The 24,102-nt window shown below is 49.2% G+C and overlaps 1 protein-coding gene across 4 annotated transcripts in view; it reads left to right on the forward strand.

Moving 5' to 3' along the window:
- Window positions 1-300: 300 nt before the first annotated feature.
- The window catches only part of PPARA (peroxisome proliferator activated receptor alpha), a 66,786-nt gene continuing 42,984 nt past the window's right edge, over window positions 301-24,102 (forward strand). For 2 of the 4 annotated variants that reach the window (XM_042948121.1, XM_042948122.1), the window contains exons 1-2: window positions 301-343; window positions 1,337-1,486. The gene's annotated coding sequence lies outside the window, so the exon portion shown is untranslated. Of the gene's footprint in view, window positions 344-518; window positions 592-1,336; window positions 1,487-24,102 lie in introns of those variants that run through there. The other 2 variants (XM_042948119.1, XM_042948120.1) reach the window with 2 other exon arrangements.

Below are 24,102 nucleotides of genomic sequence, written 5' to 3' on the forward strand. Positions count from 1 at the left end.
TCCGACCCGGCGGGCAGCCAATCGGGCGCCGCCGCCAGGGGGGTGTGTCCCGCCCGGGGCAAGGCCGGGGGCCCGGGGCGGGGCGGGGCTTCCGGGGGCCACCCGCGCGAGCCGCCCTCGCAGCCGGGCCGGGGCGGGGGGCCGAGGGGCGGCGCGTGCCGCGGGGGGCGCGGCTGGCACGGGCCCGGGGAGGCGGCGCCGGGCATGGGCAGGGGACGCGGCGGCCCCACGGCGGGGGCAGCGGGCGGCGGGGGCGGAGGCGGCGGCAGCTAGCGCCCTGCCCGGCGCCGCCTCCCTCGGCGCGCTCGCCCGGCGGGACCCGCAGGCGGCGGACCGGCCCCAGGTGCTCGGGGGCGGGCGGGCACGCGCGCGCGCGCGGGGGGTCCGCGGACCGGGCCTCCCCTTCTCGGGACCCGGAGCGGCGGCGGCCAGGGGAGGGGCCGGGCCGGGCGGCGCATGCGCGGGACCCGGGGGCGCGGGCCGAGCGCGCTGGGTCCGCCGCTGGGGATCCCCGGGGCCCGGGGTGGGGGGGCCGCCCCCTGCCCGGCCTCGCTCCGAGCGCCCGGGGCCCCGGAGACGCCGTGTCCACAGGTTGTCCCGCGCGAGGGAAGGCCCCCCGGGCGGGGGCCTCGGGCGCGCCCTCCCCTCGGCGCTGTCGAGTCGGGGCGTCACCGACTGGGGGCGTCACCCGAGGCCCCCGGGGTCCCCGGGGCTGGGTAGCCGCAGGCCGGGACCCCGGGACCCCCGAGGCGGCGCGCCCGGCGGCTGCGGGCGGACGGGAGAAACTCGCCCGCGGAGCGGCTTGGAGTCGCTGCCGCACTTTGCGCCCCGGCGCAGGCGGCGCCCCGGCCGGTCGGGACGAGCCCAGGGCAGCGGCGCCGCGCCACGTTTCTCCCGAGCCCGGCCCTGCGGGGCCGGCGCGCCGCTTCCGCGCCCCGGTCTCCCCGCGTCCCGGCCGCGCGGCCCCGGGGGAGGGAGTGCGGGGGGTGCGGGCCGGAAGCCGGGCTCTGTCCCCACGCCGACCCGGGACGGCCGACTGCGTGCCCGTGCTTTCCTCGCCTTCTTAAGTCGAGAGGAGGCACGGCGTGCCCCAATGTCAGTGTCAAACGTCTCTCTAAGAAAAGTCCACGGTGGTGTAACGTCTCGGATTTGGCGGGGCGCCCCGGGCCCTTCGGGGCTGCGCGCCCGCCCCAGCCCCGGCTCCCCCCGCTCCCCTCCCCAAACCGGGGAGCCCCCCTCCTCTCCCGGGGCCGCCTGGGAAAGGGCGCGCGGGGCGGGGGGCACAGGGTTTTCCACTGCTGCCCGAGTAGGGTCACGGTGACTTTCCTCTTCCAAGGTGGTGGAGAGTTGGGGAGAATCCAGAGGACACATCGTCATCATTTCCTCCTTTACCTTCTTGCTGCCGAGGCTGCCTTGAAAGGCTCTGCCTCCCCGAAGGAACCGCTCCCGGTGACCCAGGCTCAGCACTAAGACGCTGTCATCACAGGTAAATAGAAGGTTTGATTGGCTCGTGTTTCCAGACCGACATGTTTAAGTGTTTACTTCGGGTTGCCCTACACGCTGGCCATCCGGGGGTTAATTATTACTCAGTGGTGCAAAGTTGGGGGTATGTTTTGCGCGCTTTGAAAGTAAGATAAATGTGGGCCGTGCTCAGCTGCGGGTTCTTGGGTTTGTTTCACTGGGAGTTTCATTCCCTTATAGCAGCTCGGTTCCATGTGATATGAAACCCGGAGGTGGAACTGTTAAGAAATGTTATTCCTTGACAGACTGTGCAGTGACAGGTGCTGACGAGTACTGAACCCCAAACGTGCTGGCCCCTCGCCATGTTCAGGCTGCTTTGAATATCAGGCAGGTAGCTTGCTGGGGTGGCGACTCCGGCCTGGAACCGTCATCACACAGGACAGGCACAGCCGGGAGCAGACGCGATTCTTTCTGTGCAACTCTGAAGCAAAAGCAGGTTCACCCACGGTTGAGAAAATGTCTTTCTCTTTTCTCAGATCTTAGACATATCATAAGAGACGTCCCATAATCGTGAAATAGTTTCTACCGGCTCATGTCTGTCAGGCTCGTAAGCAGATTTTTAAACGTTGTGCGTGAGCGAGAGAGGCTGAGAGGAGAGGAAAGCCGTGTTTCTTCGATAGAAACCACTTTGTCATCGGCTTCCGTTTCATTGACTATTGGGCGAGGAGAGATCTTGCCGTGTGAAATAAATGTTTCTGCTTCATCATTTTGAATGTCCGTATACTATTCCATTGTGCTTAGGTACAGCCACTGTTTAGCCAGTCCCTTAATGTGTGTGTGTCTATATATTATGGTGTGTAATATGTATATATTATTCATTCCACAAATATTTACTGAGTAGCTGCTATGGGCTAATGCGTTCAGTATTGAGCAAAACAACCATAGATCTGCTCGCGAAGCTGATTTTTATGCCAGAATACAAAAAAGAAAGTTGGAGATTGCCCTCCTCATCCTAAAAGATGATTCTGGGGAGTCTGGAGAGAGAAACCATTTTTGCCAAAACATCTGACTGTTTGGTTGCTGGTCAACCGGTGATCTCTTTCCTGCATGCAATGAGCAAATGTGTACCTATGACAAATATTCTTTAAGTAGTCCTTAAAAATAAAAAAAAAAATGTTGGGGTGCCTGCGTGGCTCTGTCGGCTAAAGGTCTGACTCCTGATTTCGGTTCAGGTCATGATCTCACGGTTCACGGGATCAAGCCCCACATGGGGCTCTCTGCTGACAGCACAAAGCCTGCTTGGAATTCTCTCCTCTTCTCCCCTGTTCATGCACACGCTCTCTCTCTCTCAAAATAAATAAATAAGCATTGTAAAAAATTAATTAACTAAATGCTTCTTTGCTTAGTGCAAACACATTATAAACACACCAAATCCTCTTTTCTTCCTCTCCCACAGTCTCTGCGCCTGAATATTCTTAAAGGTGCCTCACCTTCCAAGTGCCTGGTGATTTTGTTGAACATTTCAACTAATTTTGCTGCAGTGCAGGGAGAGGGTGTGGCCTGTGTAGTTTCTGCCTTTTCTTTTTTCTAATTTTTTTTTTAAATTTTAAATGAAAACAATTTTTTTTTTAACTTGAGGACCTCTCAATTTTATTTCTGTTTTTGGTGGCTTGATACCGAATCCCTCTTTCGAGTGTTCCACAAACGTTTCAAAGAAAGGCATCGTTGCTGCGTGGGGCGTGGACGTTGGCTGCGTCTGTTACTTAAACCTGGTTATTGATGTGGAACAAGTGGGTTCACCTCCAAGGCCATGTCACGTGGCTAGGGAAACCTAGGCGATGAACTTTAATTTCCAACTTGGTATTAACACAGTTTTAAGGTAAGAAACCAAAAAGGATGTCCCAGTGGACCGTGTTTGAAAGAACCTGTTTCTTTTCCCAAGGATTTCTTTTTTATTTTATTTATTTATTTATTTGGCTGGCGGGGGGGAGAGGGGTAGAGGGAGAGAGAGAGAGAGAGAGAGAGAGAGGGAGAATCTGAAGCAGGCTCCACGCTCAGTGTGGAGCCCCATGCGGGGCTCCATCTCATAACCGTGAGATCGTGACCTGAGCCGAAGTCAAGAGTCGTACGCTCGACCAGGCACCCCTTCCAAGCATTTCTAATGCTGACATGCCGTGACCTTCTGGAAAAGAGCACGGGCGTGCGAGTTTTCCAGCTGGTCCTACGGATAATCAGACATGACGTGGTCTGATTGTTGTTGTTCCGGGGAGGTGTGTTTGTTCTTTGCCTCTGGAGTATTTACTTACGTAACGTCGTGTAGGGGTGATATTGCGACGTCTGGAAGAGGGTATACACTCCGAAAAGGGAAGAATTTACTCCCTACTAGGTCAGCCCCGTTATAATTATTTTTGTGGTGGAGCGGCGTTTGTTCTGAGCTTGTCGTGCAGTTTCCGCAAAAGTATTTGAGCATTTTGGTTGGCATCAGGTTGCTGCTGGGCACGGTGGAAATGCCTTAGCTCGTTAATCACGTTAGGTCATCAATTTGGATTCTTGCTCCTCGGCTGCTGCCTGCCAGGCCCGGGGTCTTCGTCCACCTGTCTGGACGGCCCTTGCCTCATCAGAAAATGGAATTCTTTTCCGCTTCACCTGTCGGAAGGGTTGGGACGCTCACAGGTGGTGGCTTACGGGAAGATTCTTTGTAAAGTATCGACAAGTGTGCAGAGCCCCGGAGGGGTCTTAGGAGGAATTTCTCAGTAGGTAAACGAGTCCCACATCAGTGAGAACAACCGTCACAAGCATTTTTGTGCTTTCTCTGAACGTGGCCGCCCCCTCACGTTTCTGGTGCTGATGCGTTTTGCATTGGCCTTTACTCCGCTGTACGTGGGTCGTGCAAAGGTCTGTTCCTCATCCTTGGAGGGTGAAATCCTCCCAGACGTGGGCACGACTTCGTTGGGCACCCCCCTCGGTGCTGCAGACAGCAGGCCTGCCTCCCGCCCCCCCCCTTGACGTTTTGCAGCTTTCCCCCGCCCCCCAAACTGGGATGGCCGGACCACCTCTCTCCCCCGACGAGACGGGTGTCGCCGCACCCATGCTGGGCCGCCACGTGCTGTGTCCTCCGCATCCCTATTATAAAGCCGTAGTTGCAGTTGAAATGATTCTGCCCCCGCTCATCGCTAGGTCTGGGGTATGTCAGGTATTCGATAGACCTTTTATGAGATGGCCCGAGAGTCTAATTAAATAGAACGCGATTTCTTTCTGCAAGGTCATGGATTCAGATGCCAAACAACTGACTTATTAGGCAAGGGGTATGTTTACACCCGTGTGGGGTGGGGAGTGCTCATCTCTAAGAGGGCGGGAGTCCCTGCGGGGGGAAGAAAGGCACAGGAGGAATTGGAGAAAACCCTGGCTACCTGCCCGTGTGTTCCGGGACGCTGGGCTCACCTGCCTGCTTCTAGTTTGCTCTGTTTTCAGGGATTTGTAAGTAAAGAGGAGGGACAGTTTCGCATCTGATCTGCATGCTTCACGCTTTCGCTTAGAGACCACAAGTCAACCTTTAGGAAAGCATCACTTTGAATCGTCCAAGTCAGGAAAGCAAATGCAGGATGACTCATTGCCTCAAAGACTACGAAGCCGCATGTGAACGATTTGAAACTATAATACACTTAAGTGAATGGGACACCGTAGTTCCCTTTTTTTTTGTTGTTTGTTTTTCATTTTTACGTGTGGGGGAGGCCCCGCGTTTTCTTGCAGCCACTTGTAACTGAATAAGCCTGTGGTGATGTGATAACCACACTGAGGTGACAAATTGCCAAGCTCCAGTAAAACGGACCCAGTCATTTAGAAGTTGACCCGTGGATACATCCCGGTCTGAAATATCCTAAGACGTCAGTTGTCGGCCTTAACTGACTACTTAAACACATGCTTAACAATTAAGCAACGCGGCTCGTAAGACACGGGATTGAAGAATCTACATGCCACCAAATCTTGATGATCTGAGAGCAGGTTTTCTTCTATTACCTGTATGTTAAATGGGGCATTTTTTGCCAGGAGAACTTTTTGAAGCATCTCAGGCAGCTTTCATCATTGGACAAGTTGACATCCGTTAGGATACCTCCACGCGGAGCACACTCCCCCCTTCTTGGAGGGTGAGGAAATTTGATAAATTCGACGGTCTCCTTTGGCTCGTTTTCCAGGACAGCATATGGCACCTGGGTCAGAGTCCTATTCACTCACTGTCCACTTACTTTCCATTTTAAGTTTATTTATTTATTTGAGAGAGAGAGACAGAGACAGAGAGAGAGAGAGAATCTCAAGCAGGCTCCACGCTCAGCACCAAGCCTGACGTGGGGTTCGATCCCACGACCCTGGGATCGTGATCTGAGCCGAAATCAAGAGTCAGGCACCCGACCGACTGAGCCATCCAGGCGCCCCGGGAAGACATTCTATCTTGTGGTACTTCCGAGACCAGGAAAGTAAACCTAATCCGTTCTCCTCAGGGAGGAGTCCTGGAAGGGACGGGACGAGTAGCTGAGAAACAGGTTCGGCCGTGGGAGGATGCTGACCGCACGCGCCTCGTGGGGAGCCGTGCCCTGGGAAGAAGGCTTTGGAAAAGAAGAGGTGTGAGGAGAAAGGTATTGAGTGTGTAGCAGCATCTGAAGGTAGTGTTCCTTGGGCGAAAAGACCAGTGTAAACAGGGTTAAAAGAACTCGCGTGCCAGGCCACGAGAAAAGGACACGGGCGCAGACGTTGGAGCACTGCTCCAGCGCCGAGAAAGAAGGTTCTAGATGCGGGAGGAGGGTCAAGTGAAGGGATAGGGGTCCCGGGGGAGCCGGGAAGCTCACACAGCTGGAGCCGCCGGTAGAAACCACCCCAAAGAGGAAGCTCCGACGCTGGCAAGGTCCCCGCCTCGGCGTGTGAGTCCAGGGGGGAGAGGGCGTTCAGCAGGATGTCCATACGACGAGAGGGGAAAAGGTGGTACTTTGTTTTCACCCCAGAGCCCGAAAATGATGGGCCTTCTTCTGCTCCGTTCTCTAGCTTAGATGAACCCAGCCAAGTTAGCTTTTCACATCTGGGTCAGAAATCTACATGAAGGTGAATTGTTTTTCAATTTTTTTTTTGAAAAAATTAAATTTTTAAAAATTTTTTAATTTTTTAATGTTTATTTATTTTTGACAGAGAGAGAGAGAGAGACAGACAGAACATGAGCGGGGGAGGGGCAGAGAGAGAGGGAGACATAGAATCCGAAGCAGGCTCCAGGATCCGAGCTGTCAGCACAAAGCCCGACAATGGGCTCGAACTCACAACCATGAGATCGTGACCTGAGCCGAAGTCGGACGCTCAACGACCGAGCCACCCAGGCGTCCCAACATGAAGGTGAATTTTTAACCACATTCAAGGACACATTCAAGGACAGCTGGTAGTCTTTCGTTCTCACAGGGGCACAGGACAGTAAAGGAGGCAGAATCTAGAAGGAAGAAGCTAAGCCAGGAAAGCAGACACATCCGTGGCTGATTCGCACACTGAGACCAGCAGAGGCAGGGGAAGCGCTCAGCCACAGTGCATTCAGAGGTGGGCTTTCCAGGTTTGCGGAAGCCACGCTCTAGAAAGTATTCCGGAAAGATCCATGGCCAGATACGGTATCGGAACTGGCACCTCCTCTGAGAACAAAGTCTCAGAGGGACAAGAGCAAGAACCAAAACTTAGAACTCAGTAAAGGAGTTGCTTTTAAGGGATGAGAAGTGAAATTCCGGCCGAGGTGTCAGCACACCATCCGCCTGTTGTTCCAAGACAGCTTCCGTCATCACGTTTGCTCACGCAGAGCTGCGTGGCCCAGGGACCCGGGAAGCAGACGCTTGCTTTCTGGTCCTGGGCTTGTGCCGTCCGCAGAGCCCCGGCGCCCCTCTCCGGGCTCCAGCAGTCAGTCTCTGCCGTTGCCTGGGGCGCCCGGCCTCGCCTCCTCCCTGGAGGCCCGTGCACTTGACCTCAGGTCCGACGTCCACCGGCCTCCGGACGTCACCCTGACCCTCCCGGGACCTCCCACCCAGACTGTCCAGCCCTTGCTCCTGGGCCAGCACACGGCCTCCCGGTGGGCCAGTGGAGACGGGACGAGGGCAGGGTCCTGCCCTGTGGCTGTCCGCCTCGCATGGGCCCATCTGGCCTGCCCCTCGGTTTCCCCAGTGACAAATGGGGTGCTTTCCATGGGTGCTTGCGGCTGGCACATAGTAAGACGTCCATAGACGTTTCTTTGCTTATGTTGACCGTCAGCCTTCACGGTGACTCACCCAGCCCTACTCACCTGCTCCCGTGGTGCATGGGAAGGCCCGGGCCTCACTCGCAGGGGCCGACATTGCTCCCGTACCCCCAGACCCTCTCACGCACCGAGGTTCCTCCTGTTGCCTGGGCTGCTCCGTTACCCCGGACCCTCAGCATCCCCCCTCGCCCCCGTGACCACTGCCTGGAGATCTGAGCCTGAAGTTGCTTCCTCAGGGAAGCCTCTCTGAATTGCCTGCCCGGCTTGTATCCCTCTGATGTGAGCACTTCCGACGCCCGGTGCTTTTCCTCCAAAGCACGCACGCGTTACGGGTTCGCCGTCGTGGCGGCCTGATGACAGCCGCTGTCCCCGCCGGACGCGGACCCCAAAGCCCAGAGCCGTAGCTGCCTCGCTCTCCGTCAGCCCAGCGTCGCCCGGGACTGTGCTGCCGGCTCGGGCGGTGCCCCCCGAGTGAGCTGCGAGCCCCCGTGGGGCCGCTGAGATTCGCCGATGGCCCAAGCAGGTACCACCACCTTCAGGGAGCCTTCCGAGATCTTCCCCCAGACCAGATACGAGAATTTTGTCCCTCGGGTATTCAGACCCTACGGCACTGGGAACCTGTCTGGTCTGATTCCGCCTTCACCACAGCAGCTGTTCACTGAGTACTTCAGTCATTTATTTCTAAGCCTGAGCATTTATTCAGCAAATATTTACTGAGTGCTCACCTTGTGCCAGGCAGTGTTCTATGCGCTGAGGAAGCAGTCAAAAGACAACACGCACAGTCACCCTGAGAAAGCACTGCATTTCTGGACGAGTGGGGCTCCCAGGCTAAGAGGGGAGGCAGGGCCCAGAGCAAATAATGCCAGAGTTTTAACAGTGGTCTGGATGGACGACTCGATAAATATTTGTCTTTAAAATTCAGAATACCCGGGGCACCTGGGTGGCTTAGTCAGTTAAATGTCAGACTTGATTTTGGCTCAGGTCATCATCTCCTGGTTCATGAGTTTGAGACCCATATGGGGCTCTGTGCTGATAGCTCGGAGCCTGCTTGGGATTCTCTCTCTCTCTCTCTCTCTCTCTCTCCCTCCCTCCCTCTCCCTCTCCCTCTCCCTCTCCCTCCCTCCCTTGCTTGCTCGCTGTCTCAAAATAAATAAATAAACATTAAAACAAACATTTTTTTAATTCGGAACGTCCTTTCATTAAAGGAAGCAAGTCGAGAAACAGGCCATTAATCGTGAACAAAAATGATCCAAGAGATTTCAGAACCCATTTTCATTCTAGTTATTATCTTAAAGGCATTAAGTGCTCAGGTGAGATCCTTTTGACCCGCTTCGTTCTGCAGAATTTAGATCTGAGGTGAATATTAACTCTAATCGTGCATCTAATGACCTATATGCAGGAAACACTGTACGTTCAGGTGCAGGGTCTGCCTTCTCTTTGCCGCCGAACTTCCAGCAGTAAAAGCAGATAAGCCCTCTGTGCAGTGAGTCTATCTTAATCCTGTGAGCATGGTAATTGCCTCCTGAAAGGCCGACTTGACAGGACAGGAGCTGGATTGTGTGCCGTTTGCTTGACACTGTTGGGTCTGATAGCAGTGAACCAACCGGGCAAATTATTCCCTGGACGAGTACAAGCCCCTTTCCCAGGATAATATACGATGAGTGATGTCAAGGCCTCCGAGGGCAGGCAGGCGTCTTGCTTCGTGGCTGCGGCGGTGGGGAGGGAGGTGGTGGTGTCCTGCCGGAGGCTGTCATGAGCCCTGTCACGTCAGGTGGGAGCAGACTGACTCCCCGAGGTGCCTGGGAGATCATCCCGGCCGCCTTCCTCCGTGGGTGTGATGATGTGTTGGGCTGGCTTCCAATACCAGACTGCCCTCTTTCTGTTAGGCTCTCCCCAGATCAGACAACCGAGATGTGTTTGAAGTCAGGTGTTTTTTTTTTTTAATTGTTTTTTATATTTATTTTTTGAGAGAGAGACAGAAAGCAAGCTGGGGAGGGACAGAGAGAGAGAGGGTGGGGGAGACAGAATCTGAAGCAGGCTCCAGGCTCCAAGCTGTTGGCACAGAGCCCGATGCGGGGCTTGAACTCACCAACTGCGAGATCATGACCTGAGCCGAAGTCGGACGCTTAACCGACTGAGCCACCCAGGTGCCCCTGTTTTTTTAAGTCAGGTTTATTGAGGTATACTTTACATACAGTAAAATTCAACCTGTTCAGATGTACAGTTGTGTGAGGTTTTTAAAAAAATGTTTATTTTTGAGAGCGAGAGACAGAGCATAAACAGGGGAGGGGTAGAGAGAGAGGGAGACACAGAATCCAAAACAGGCTCCAGGCTCCAAGCTGTTGGCACAGAGCCCGATGCGGGACTCGAACTCACCAACTGCGAGATCATGACCTGAGCCGAAGTTGGACGCTTAACTGACTGAGCCACCCAGGCACCCCTATGATTGTGTGAGTTTTGAATGTCATCTGTGGTCCCTGTTTCCTTGCTGGACACCAGCCAGAGGTGGTTCTTGGCATCTAGAGGCTTCACACATCCCTTCTCTCGTGGCCCCTTTACTGTCCAAATCGGCAACATGGGTTGAGTTGCCCTCACATCCGGAATCTCTCCGACGTCCCTTTCTGCCTCATCGCAGCCAGAGAGAGTTCTCTGCTTGTAAGGGCTCAGGAGACTCGAGTGGTCCTCCCCGAATGATCCGGGCCCATCTCCTCGGCCAGGGGTCTGTGCCTGTCTGCGTCCGTCTCCTCGAGCAGCTGTAACAAAGCACCACAGTCTGGGTGGCTTGAAACGACAGTTTATTCTCTGCAGTTCTGGGGGCAGGACGTCGGCCGTCCAGATGCCAGCGGGGCTGCTCCCCCATGAGGCTCGGGGCAGAACTTTCCTCACTTTCTCTCCTGGTGATGGCTGTCAGGCTTGGTGTGGTTTGGCTTGTAGACCCATCCCTCCAGTCTCTGCCTCTGTCACCACACGGTGGTCTCGGGGTGTGTGTGTGTGTGTGTGTGTGTGTGTGTGTGTGTGTGTCCAAATTCCCCCGTGACACCAGTCCTATTGGATCAAGGGCCCACCCCACTGCAGTGTGACCTCATCATAACTACATCTGCAAAGACCTTGTTTCCGATAAGGTCACATTCTGAAGTCCCGGAGGTGAGGTGGGGCGTGGGTCTGTCTTTTGGAGGGTGGCGGGCGGGGCACACATCACCCCCTGCAGAACCCTCGGTCACACCTGCAGAGCCCCCTTCTCCACGCAAGGCCACATCTCCATGGGCTCCGAGACTGGGGCTCCGCGTATCCATGGACCTCTTTGGGGGCCATTATTTGGCCCCACGTCATAATCCTGCCTTCGTGGAATTCACGGCCTCTCCTGTTTATACTCGAATACGAGTGAGCTCTTTAGCGTCCAGCCCTGTCCACTAAAGACATCTCTGGAACAGCAGAGAGGAAAAGCTGGGGCCGGCGTCGTAGGTGCGTTAGGCACTTGGGGTAGGGCAGGTCACACAGACACAGGCAGGGAGAGTTTTAGGGGGACGTGTGTAACAGTGTGGTGAGTGGCCGGGCACGGTGGTTTCCTTCCTTCCCTCCACCTGGCTGATGCCCGGAAGAACCTTGTGCTGCCCTGCGGAGGGCATGAGCAGTGGACGCCTCTAGAGTATTGGGAGGTCACGGCCACGTGGGACTCTCCCAGCCCTGTGTCCCTGTTTACAGCAAGGGAGGACACCCGAGTTGTGATCATTCCCCACGTGGGAGGTCTTCTCTGACCCCGTATTTGTAACTGCAGCCCCTCCCTCCTGTCTTGTCTCCATCCAACATAGGACACAGGACATCCATCCCTGTTTGTTGGTTTCTTCCCCCACCCCACCCCAAGAACGGCAACTGGGCAGGGATGTCTTGTCTGTGTTCTGCGCTCCTGTACCCTCAGTGCCTAGAACATGACCGAGCACAGAAGGCAGCTAAAAACGTTGAACGGACACAGCCTCCCTCTGTACATAATGCTTGTTGAAAAGATGACCGTTTTCTGTTCTAAAATTTTGCGGGCATTTTACTAGAAAGGTGTGATCTGAGTAACACTGGCTGAACGAATGTGAGGGAAACTTGAAGGAAGTGTAGTCGTTTCCCCATATACCAGGCTATGGAGTTTATTTTAGGGCACAGAAGTACTTTGGAGCTCCAGAAGTAAAAACTAAAGGGAAAAGCGACCATTTAAAACTCTGGAGCCGAGAGTCACCACTATTAAGTGGTTTAAAAATGTTAAGATAGGGGCTCCAGTCTTGATAATGGCGTAGGAGTTTGGAAGCCAACCGGAAAAGGTGGACGAAATCTTTAAACATGTGCCAAGGCGTTGGAGAGCTCGCCAGGTAGTGAACAGTTGCCAGGCTGAGGTCTGGAGAAGTTGGACACTTGACATTTGGGGTCGTTCTGTCCCCAGTTTATGGATGAAGCAATTAAGAGGCTAAAGAGCACGGCTAAAAGTAAAAATTGGGGGTATAAAACCTACGAGAAGGGGAGACCCTGGGAAACATCCCAAACTTTGGGTTGGGACCCAAAAAGCTGTCCTCTAGGAATACAGCGACCTGGGGATCAATCAGCTTGCTCACGAACTGAGCCCGGTTGTAACTAATCGCATTTCTTGAGGGGGATGGAGGTGGTCCCAGATTGCCAGGACCCTGGCAGACACTTGCAGGAAGAGAGCATCACCCTGAGCCTCTATTTCCAGGAAGAAATTCTCAAGCATAGGTAGTCCTCGCTCGTCAGTTCCATTATGCACAGATTCCAATGACCCGTTAAATACCACCAGGCTCCCTAAAACACAGTTCAGGTTTCCATGACGGGTACCTGAACTAAGCAGCTGCGGGATGCCCACGGCCCACTCGCCAGTCTTCCAATCACTACACAGATAACAGATCTGTGACCAACCCCAGCTCTCCTTTCAAAGTCGGTCTGTGATTGGCCCTGTGCATGTATCGTTCAGTACCTGCCATAGACCATCTCCTCCTCTCCCAGCGACAAACCCACCTGACATTTTCTAGCACCAGATAAACCTGTAAGAGGAACGAAGCAACAAAGAAAAAGGTGCAGCAAGTAAATGAAAGGTGGTAACACGGGGAATAAAATCTGAATCGGACCTAAACGGAGTTACAGAAAAACAGCTGGCGGTGAGGATGCTGCCACTTAGAGACACTAGATGGAAATCCAGAGGCACCTGGTACAAGGGACCTGTCTGCATAAACAAGGAACGTGATTGGGACAGAAAGAGGGAGATGACCCAGAAGAGGTGATCGTAGCAAACTTTACCTTAGAGGATGTGTCCCAGATATTTCAGGATATTGAACGTGCAAAGCATAAGTAAGTGATGGAAGCCAGTCCAAACTTAGGAGTTTGACAATTTACGAAAGAAAGCACAGAAAAGATGCTCACTCCAAGTCGTGACTTATACGAGAGGAAGCCAAGCATGGCTCACATACTTGCAAAGCTTTTTTACAAGGAAATAAAACACTTGAATTTCAGTGTTTCTAATGTTTTAGATTACAGTGTACTAAATCCATATTAGTGTTACTATATTTTTTGTTCCCTGGTTCATTTACAACTGATAATAAGGGAATTTTTAATGTTTTGCCAAAACCTTTTGAAGGTCATGGTAATTTTCACCACTGATTAGTAAAATCATTTTGCCCAGTTTCTGCCTGCATGATCCTTTTCATGGTCAGACAGGACTGTACAAATCGAGACTGTTTGTAGAGAATGACACACAACAAAACTGACCAAGCATACATGGAGAGAAGACTCATGAAACGCAGAAATGAGAGATGATGGAAATAGACCCGCAAGACTCTAAATATTAGGCTTATAAGATATAAACTTTAAAAGCACCTGCTTACTCTATTCAAGAAGATAAACGACAAGGTTGGGAGTTTTGGTAGAGCACTAGACATTATTATATATTTAGAAAGGACATTGATTGGAAAAATACCCAGGTAGAAATTACAAAAGGAAAAAATGCAAAAACTTAAATGGTGTACTCTGTAGATCAATAAAGCAGCAGAGTAGACACAACTGCTGGGAGAATTGTTGAATTAACACCAGGTCAGAAAATAATATCTAAAATGAAGCACAAAGAGACAAAAGGACAGAATATAAGTATGGAGAATTACATTATACATATAATTGGAATCCTAGGAGGACAAGAAAGGGAGAATGGAACAGAAGCAATGTTTACGGATCTAGTGGCTGAAGTTTCTCTAACACCGATGAAAGACATCAAGTCACAAATGCAAGAATCCCATGGAACTACAGCCAGAACTAAAAAAGAAAAATCCGTATCTAGACACACTATGGTAAGACGGCTGAGAAATAAAGACAAAGAGATCATCTTAAAAGAAGCTAGAGGTTAAAACAATTTGAAAAGACATCACTTTCAGAGGAGCAACAAGTCAGAGATAATTTCTCAACCAAATTTTCAGACTTCTCAACCCAAAACAGATAATTTTCTCAGCCAGAAGACAATGAAAAGACACCTTCAGTGTACTGAAAGTTGTTTTTCTCCTCCCAGGAATGAAAGGTTAGTTTAACATTTAAAAAGTCAGGACACCTCGATGGCTCAGTCGGTTGAGCATCCAACTTTTGGTTTCAGCTCAGGTCATGAGCTCACAGTTTGTGGGTTCGAGACCCAAATGAGGCTCTGCGCTGACAGCATGGAGCCTGCTTGGGACTCTCTCCATCTCTCTCTGCCCCTCCCCACATGATTTCTCTCTCTCTCAAAATAAATAAATAAACGTTAAAAAAAAAACCCATTTAAACAGCAATCAACTATCAAAAAATTGTGAACTGCATAGGGATAAAATGCATGAGATGTGCTCAGTGAAATCTACACAGCATTGCTGAGAGAAATATTAAAATAAATGGCAAGTTATCCCATGCTCTTGAATCAGAAGACTCAGTATTGTTTAGATGGCAGTGCTTCTTAAAATGATTTATAGATTCAAAGCGATCAAAATTGAATCTTAGCATGCCCTTTTGTAGAATTTGACAAGTTGATTTTAAAATTATGTGGAAAGGTACAGGAGCGAGAGCAGCTAAAACAACACTGAGAAAGATCACAGCTGGAAGACTCAGACTACCTGACTCCAAGAATTGTTCTAGAGCTACAGTAGTCAAGACAGTGTGGTGTTGATATGAGAGCAGACAGACGAATGGAACAGAATAGCAAGTCCAGAAATAGATCCTCACATGTATGGTCAATAGACTTTCAACAAAGTGCCAAGTCATTCCGATGGGGAAAAACATCATCTTTTCAACAAAGAGTGCTGGGATAATTGGATAGCAGTATGCAAAAGAACAAATCTTGAATCTCATCAAAAACCATATTAAAGAAAGGGAGGAGCAGGGGCGCCTAGACGGCTCACTTGGTTACACGTCTGACTCTTGATTTCAGCTCAGGTCATGATCTCACGGCTCGTGATTCTGATCTCACAGCTCGTGTTTCTGAGCCCCGTGTTGGGCTCTGTGTTGACAGCCCAGAACTTGCTTGGGATTCTCTCTCTCCCTCTCTCTCTGCCCCTCCCCCACTGGTGTGAGCGCTCTCTCTCTCTCTCTCTCTCTCTCTCACAAAATAAATAAAACATTTAAGAAAATAAAGAGGAGGAGGAGGAGGAACTTGAAATGGGTCACAGACCCAATGGTAAGGATGAAAAACACAACTTCAAGAAGAAAATATTGAAGCAGTCTTAGTGATTTGGGGTTTAGCAAAGATTTCTTATGTGTGATTCTAAAAGCATGAACTATGAAAAAAGTAAGAAATTGTATTTCATCAAAATTATGAAGTTTTGCCCACTAAAAGACACAAGAAAACGAAAAGTCAAGCCACAGACTTGGAGAAAATATTTGCAAAATGTACATCTGACAAAGGACTTACAGCTGGAATATATAAAGAACTCTTACAATTCAATAAGAAGACAACCCAGTTAAGAACTAGAGCAAAAATGGGCAAACCACTTGAACAGGCTCTTCAACAAAGGGCAGTGGATGGCAGGTAGGCACATGAAAAGATGTTCAGCATCATTATCATTAGGAAAATGGGGATTGACAGCCATAGATATCACTGTCAGTAGTCGAGAAACATCACTACACACCAACTAGAATAACCGAATTTAAAATTAAAAAGCCTGACCAAGTATGGCGGAAGGTACGGAACAGCAGGGACTCTGATACGTTGATGGCAGGAATGTAAAATGGTGCAGCCACGTTGGAAAACGTTTTGGCAAATGGTATCACTGACATTATTATCAGAAATATCATATACCTGAAAGAAGCCAAATCAAAAGGCTACACACTGTATGATTCCAACCATATGACATTCTGAAGAAAGCGGAACTGTAGAGATGGTCAAAGGATCGGTGGTTGCGGGAGGCTGGGGGAGGGAAGGATGAATAGGCAAAGTATAGAGGATTTTTAGGCAGTGAGACTCGTCTGGCTGAGACAGCCATTTGTCCAAACCCACAGAATGTACAACAAAAGTGAACCCTAAGTTAAACCATGGACTTCAGTTAATAATAATACATTGATATTGGCTCATCAGTGGTAACAAAAGTACCAGGATGCTACTAATGGGAAAACTGTGGAGTGTGTGTGTGTGTGTGTGTGTGTGTGTGTGTGTGTGTGTGTTGGGGGGTATTGTGGAATCTCTTGTACTTTCCACTCAGTTTTTCTGTAAACCTAAATCTACTCTAAATAATAAAATCTATTAATTGAAAGTGAAACTAAAAATGACATCCAGCTCAGGGCACCTGGGTGGCTCAGTCGGTGAAATGTCCAACTCTTGGTTTTGGCTCAGGCCATGATCTCACGGTTTGTAGGTTCAAGCCCCGCATCGAGCTCCACGCTGGCAGTTTGGAGCCTGCTTGGGATTCTCTCTCCTTCTCTCTCTGCCACTTCCCTGCTCGCTCACTCACTCACTCTCTCTAAAAATAAATAAATAAACTTAAAAACAATTTTTTTAAATGACATCCAGCTTAAAAAGGAAAAAGTGGGGTTCAGGGGGCGCCTGGGTAGCTCAGTCACTTGAACATCCGACTTCAGCCCAGGTCATGATCCCGTGCTTCGTGGGTTCGAGCCTCACTTCGGGCTCTGTGCGGACAGCACAGGGCCCGCTTCAGATCCTCTGTCCCCCTCTCTTTGCCCCTCCCCCAGTTGCACTCTCTCATAGGCTTGTTAGTTAAAATGATTTGAGGGTTTTTTTTGGTAAGAAAGGGAGCAACGTTTGCAATTTAGTGCCAATGTTAGATTCATTCAGCCAATATTTATAGAACACTTGCCTGGAATAGCAGAGGACGGTGGCAGATGTGAACTCTGCTTTAAGAAGTTACGGGTCGTTTGGGCAGGAAAGGCGCTGGTCAAGACCTTGGGTGTGAGCTGCGTGGACGCAGAGGACAGACAGGTGGGTCTGGGAAGGCTTTGGGGAAGCACTGATGTTTGAGCTTCCCCTAAAATGTGTGGGAATGGGAAGCATCCCAGCCAACGAAATAGGATAAAGTATAAAAGCTGGAAAACACGAGTTGAGTCTGGCAAATGATGAGTGGTACAGGGTTTGCAAAGGGAAATGAAGACAAGATCGAGTCCTTCAGGATCAAGTATTTACTGAGCTCCTTCATGTCAGGCATGGGTCTGAGCACTGGGGAGACGTGAAGTGAGCAAAAATCTACAGAGTCCCCTTCCTCCTGGAGCTGGTGCTCCGGCAGGGACAGACAGGTGATGAGCATGGGGGGGGGGGGGGGCGTTGCTCCGTGAGCAGGAGGTGGTACGATCAGGGCTGCACTTGAGGATGAACCTGGCAGCAAGACCCCACGAGGGGGAGACAGGCGGCGAGAGAGCCATTGGAAGGCTGTCGCAGGAGTCCAGGCGGAGGGTGTGATGCCCCGCACTGGGCTGCAGGTGGGATGGATGCAGGTGACTTCAGAAGAAAACGGTCCTTCAAAACAAACCACAAACAAAGCAGAGCGTCCAGAGGACCCCAAGCTGTAACTTCGTGCAGACGTAAAAGACCAAGGTTGTATCAGGCGTGCTGGGTACGAGGCATGGTGACAGCTGTCCCTGGCCTCAGATGTGCCCTCTTGCTGGCACGGTGGCTGGCGGACCCTCCTGCACATAAGGCATCCTTGCTCTGACAGGTTCCTCCGCCCTGAGGAAACCGCAGAAACAGGACCGTCCCCTGCTTCAAATCCCCGGCACTCGCTCTTACGAATAAACCCTTAGTAGTCTCCTGTTTCTCTCTTATTTTTATGCAGAGCGTTCTAGCAGAAAAGTCCGTGTTTCCCCCCTGAAACAGGTTGCCCCCGTTCCCTTCGCGCTCTTGTCTCTGTAAATTGCATTCTCCAAGTTTCTTTAGAAAAGCATTTGCTCTGCACCGACGCGGGCCCTCGGTTGGCTGTTACGAGGGTGAGCCAAACGTTTGAATTGCGTCCAGCTGCTTCCCATCTGCATTAGGTGGATTTCGGCGTTGTTCTCTGCACCCTCTTCTTACTTGGGAATAGACAGAATAATTCTGTGTTCCGCCTTCTGTGTTATGGTGAATGGGACTTGAAGCTATGTCGTTCTGAGAACCTCTAGTTCCAAGCAAGAAAGCCTCGCAAGGTCTTCCAGCTGGCACGTTGACCAAACCCAAGGCGTGGAAGTTGCCAGAGAGGCTCGGAGCCTGTGGGAGTTCCCAGCGTCGGGAGGGGGCCTCGGGTACCTCAGTTAGGGGGTCTTACCGAATGCTGCTTGTCCACAGAGACCTCCTGAGAGTAGGTTATTCAGTGCAAGTAGGTGTTCACTCGGTTTCCACTCCTGTTGGAAAACAGGAAGAGAGAGGGATGTGTGATGTCACTAAAGACAAAAGAGAACCGCGGGAGGGCTTCAGATTGAGAAGTCGTGACAGCGACGTTCAATACCTGACCCCGGACTGGATCCCGTACGGGGTGGGGGGGGGGGGGATGCTTTCCTGTGCGTTCTCAGATCAGCTGGCGAAACTTGACCACGAATCGTAGATTAAAGTATTGTATCTCTGTCGATTTAGTGACGTTGATAAGTGCACGGTGGTGCAAGAGAATATCCTTATTCTTTGCAAACACAGACTTCGTTCAGTGTGGAGGGGGAGGGGCTGCGCGGCAGACACGGGCACGCGCCCTTGCACACGCGCGTGCACACACACGTTCTGTGGCTCCCTGCCTATAAAGACAAAGCAAAGGAGAGAGACGATGGGCAGAACGGTAATCATAAGGGGATGCAGGTAAAGGGAGTACGGTGTTCTTTGTGCTGTTTTTTTGCGTAGGTGCATCTTTCCTGCAAGTGAAATTGCTTCCAAATAAAAAGTTAAAGAGTGAAGGGATCCACACAAAAGATGGCAGCTATTAGGTATCCCGGCTACATGTACTGCCCTGTTTGGGTTGTGAAAGCCACAGATGGGAACATATGAACACAAGGTCTTAAAATAATCACTCCTAATTAAAGTTTTTAAAAAAAAGTGTTGTTTTTTTTTTTTTTGACATGATGAGAGATCCACGTATAGTTGTAAGAAATAACACAGAGAGATCCCCAGGACTCTTGACCCAGTTTCCTCTTGCAAAACAATAGCGCCCCATCACAATCAGGTTATCAGTCGGGGCATCGGCACTGATGTCGACAAGACACGGAACGTTTTTCGTCACCCGGTGATCCCTCACACGGATACAGCCACGTTGATCCCTCCTGCCCACCTCTTCCTGGTCTCTGGCAACCTGCTCTCCATTTGTATTACTCCGTCGTTTCAAGAGTGTTATGCCATGAATCCTGTAGTACGTAACCTTTTGGGATTGGCTTTTTTTTTTTCACTCGGCACGATTCTCGTGAGATTCATCCACGTCGTTGGGTGCCCCCCCCCTCTTTATTGCTCTGGAGCGTTCCACGGCACAGGTGGGCCACTGCTTGTGGGACCATTTGCCCGCGGAAGGAGTTATTATGCGTAAAGCTGCTGTGGACGTTGGTGTCCAGATCTTCTGGTTTTGTTTGGGATCGCTCTGTTGAGAGGCAGTTTGCATACCATACAGCATACGGGTTTAAGTGCACAAAACAACTCCATGGTTTTTTATTATTATTATTATTATTATTATAGTTACGGGGTTGTACAGCCATCACCACAATCTAATTTTAGAACATTTTCATCACCCCTGAGAGACACCACATCCCCATTCGCTGTTTCCTCCGCCCACGCCCCGTCCAGCCCTGGGCAGCTCTGGATCCACGTTCGGTCTCTGTACTGCATATACTCGAATGGCATCCTCCACGCGGTCCTTCGCGACTGGCTTTTTTCAGGTAGCGTGATGCTTCCGGGGGCCATTCGTGCAATAGCATGCATCAGCCTTCATTTCTTTTTATTTGCCAGAAAACATTGTATAGATACACCCTACACTGTGCTTAGTACATTTTATTGGTCCAGTACTCAGTGGGTGGACGTGCGGACAGCCTTCGCTTTTGGGCTCTGACGGATGACGCTGTCATGAACATTCGTGTACAAGTTTTTGTGAAGATGTTTTCACTTTCCTCGAGGTGGAATTGCCGTGTCACGTGGTAGCCCTCCGTTTAACTTTCTTGAGGAACTGCCTGCCGGACCGTTTACCGCCCGGCTACGTCATTTTACAGTCTCACTGGCAATGTGTGAGAGTTCAAGTTCCTCTGTACCTTCACCAAGGCTTGTTGTCGTGCGTCTCGTTGACCAAAGCCATCCCAGCAGGTGTGGAGAGCTCTCCGACCGTCATTTCGATTTGCGTTTCCCTCCTGACTAACGACATCGGGCATCTTTTCGTGGGCCTACTGGCCATTTGTACATCTCCTTTGGAGAAATGTCTACTTAAATCCCTTGCCCATCTTTAAGTGGGGATATTTGTCTTTTTGTTGAGTCGTAAGAGTTCTTTGTATGCTCGGGATACAAGTGTCGTACCAGATACATGATTTACAAATATTTTCTCCCATTTGGTGAGCTGCCTTCACGCTCCTGATGGTGTGTTGATAGCACAAAAATGTCTAGTTTTGATATCAAACTTATTTTTTTTTCCTCGTCACTTGTACCTTCGGTGTGTGTGTAAGTTCTTCGGTGAACGTAAATTTTCATTTCACTGGGATAAGTGCCCAGGAGGGCGATTCCTGGGTCATATGGTAGTTGTGTGTTCGGTTTTATAAGAAATTGGCCAGCTCTTTTCCAAAGTGGCTCTACTGCTACACGTTCCCACCAGCAACGTCTGAGTGATCCTGTTTGTCTGCATCTTTACCAGCGTTTGGTGTGGGTGCTATTTTTTATTGTAGCCATTCTGATGGGTGTTCGGTGATATCTCACTGTGGTTTTCGTCGGCAAATCCCTGGTGGCTAATGATGTGAAGCATCTTTTCACGTGCATGGTTCGTCATCTGTATATCCTCTCTGGTAGACTGTCTCTTCCTGTCTTTACCCCTGTCCTAATTGGGTTTTTGGTTTTTTATTGTTCAGTTTTGAAATTTCTTTACGTATTCAAGATACCTGTCCTTCGTCAGTTACGTGATTTGCAGATGTTTCCACCTAGAATGTACTTGTCTTCTAGTCTCTTCGTAGAGGCTTTTACAGACCAAACATTTTCCATTTTGATGAGGACCATTTTGTCAGTTTCTCTATTTGACGATGCTTCCAGTATCCAGGCTAAGAACTTTTTAGTTGGCTGTAGATCCTGAAAATTTTTCTGCTATGTTTTTTCTAAAAGCTTTATGATTTTATATGCTGCGTTTATGTCCATGTACCACTTCGAGTTAATTCTTGTACAAGATGTGAGAGATTGAGGTTCTTTTTTTTTTTTTTTTTTAATGGACGTCCATTTGCTCCAGCAGGTTTGCTGAAAGACTGTCATTCCTCTACTGAATTGCTTTTCTTTTTTTGTCAAAAATCAATTGGGTGTATTTGTGTGGGTCTATTTCGGGGTCTTCTAATCTGTTCCTTTGGTCTGTGTGTCTATCCCTTCGCCAATAACACGCTGTCTTGATTACTGACTAGGTCTTAATATTAAGTAGAGATCTTCCTTATACCTTATACTTCTTTTTCATAATTATCTTAGCCCTCCTAGGGCATATGCTTTTCCATGTGAATTTAAGAGTAAACTCGTCTATGCCTACAAAATATCTTGCTGGGACTTTAATAGAATTTTACTAACCTCATATTTGGGGAGAATTAACATCTTTATTGTGTTGAGTCTCCCATCCCATGAATATGGTGTATTTCTTCTTTACTTAGGTCTCCTTGATGTTTTTCATCAGCACCTTGTAATATTCAGTATACACATCCTGTATATGTTTTGCTAAGCTTATCCCTACGTGTTTTATTTTCTTTGGAGTGGCATTGTTTTTAATTTTCCTTTCTGCATATTTATTGTTACTAGATAGAAATATAATTTATCTTTATGTGTTGATCTTATAACCTTGAAGCGCTCACTTTATAGTTCTAAGAGGTCTTTTGTAGATTCCTGGGGGATTTTCTACCTAGACAATTGTGTCATCAACAGATGAGAACTGTTTTATTTCTTCCTTTTATTACACATGCCTTTTATTTCCTTTTCTTGCCTTATTACAGTGGCTAGGACCTCCAGCGCTATGTTGACCAAGTGTAGTAAGAGTGGACATCCTTGCCTTGTTCCTGGTCTTAGAGGAAAAGCATTCAGCTTCCATCATTAAGTAAGATAGTAGTTTTTTGTAGATATTCTTTATCATATTGAAATAGGTCTTCTCTATTACGAACTTGCTAAGAATTTTTTTATGAATGGGTGTTAGACTTCATAAAATATGTTTTCTGTGTTAGTTAACATGATCATATGATTTTTCTTCTTTCGTCTGTTGGTATGGTGGATTACAATGATTGGTTTTCAAATGTTAAACCAGCCTTGAATACCTGGAATGAATCTCACTTGGTCATTGCGTATAATTCTTTTTATGGATTTTTGGATTTGATTTACTAACATTTGTTAAATATTTTTGAAGTGTATTTATTTATTTTGAGAGAAAGAGAGTGAGAGCATGTGGGAGGGGCAGAAAGAGAGAGGGAGAGAGAATCCCAAGCAGGCTCCCTGCTGATAGTTCGAAGCAGGGTTCGAACTCACGAACCGCGAGATCCTGATCTGAGCCCAAATCAGGAGCCAGCCGCTTAACCGACTGAGCCACCCAGGCATCCCTGATTTGCTAATACTGTATTTTATTGAGAATTTTTATGTCTACGATCACAATATTGGTCTGTGGTTTTTTTGTCTGTTGCTGTTGTCGTAGTGGCTTTGCTGGTTTTGGTATCAGGGCAATACTAGCTTCATGAAAATGAATTTTTCTCCTCTTTTTTTTTTTTGGAAGAGATTATAGGAAAGTGGCATTGTGTTAATTCTTCTTTAAATGTTTGACAAAATTTTCTAGTAAAACCAGCTGGGTCTGGAAATTTCTTTTTCAGGAGGTTTTTTTTTTTATCACAAATTCAATTTTTAAAAAAAGTTTATTTACTTAGAGAATGAGCTGGGTAGGGGCAGAGAGGGAGAGGGAGAGAGAATCTCAAGCAGGCTTCATGCTCCACACTGAACCTGATGTGGGGCTCGATTTCACAACGGTGAAACTGTCACCTGAGCCGAAATCACAATGCTTAACCGACCGAGCCACTCCGGTGTGCCAGAATTTTTAAATGGTTAGAGAGCTATTGAGATTGTCCATTTCATTTTAGTTAAGTTTTGGTAGATTGTGGTTTGCAAGGAATTGATCCATTTCTTCCAAGTTGTCGATTTTATGAGCCTAAAATTATTTGTAGTAGTTTCTTTTAAACCTTTTACTAGTTGTGATCTGTAATGATATCCTGTTCCATTTCTGATATCAGTGACTTATACCTTGTCTTGTGATTTTTGCCAGTATTTCCAGGCGTTTATTAATTTTATTGACGTTTTCCCCCCCAAAGAACCAGCCTTTTGTTTCATTGCTTTTCTCTGTGGTTTCCCTGATTTCAGTCTCATTGATTGCTACGCTTACTTTTATTATTTTCTTCCTTCTGCTTCCTCTGTGTTTATTTTGCTATTATTTTCCTCGTTTCCTGAGGTAGGGATTTAGATTATTGATTTTAGGCCTTTCATCTTCTCCATTGTAAGCACTTAATGCTATTTAATTAATGCTATTTTTTAATGTTTTATTTTATTTCTGAGAGAGAGGGAGAGAGAGCGTATGCAAGCGAGGGAGGGACAGAGAGAGGGGGAAAGAGGATCCGAAGCAGGCTCTGTGCTGACAGCAGAGAGCCCAATGCAGGGCTCGAACCCACGAACTGTGAGATCATGACCTGAGCTGAAGTCGGACACTTAGTCGACTGAGCCACCCAGGCGCCCCAATGACTTGCTATTTAAGCATTTAACGCCC

The sequence above is a fragment of the Panthera leo genome, chromosome B4 (assembly GCF_018350215.1).
Source record: "Panthera leo isolate Ple1 chromosome B4, P.leo_Ple1_pat1.1, whole genome shotgun sequence".
Taxonomy (NCBI): Eukaryota; Metazoa; Chordata; class Mammalia; order Carnivora; family Felidae; genus Panthera; species Panthera leo.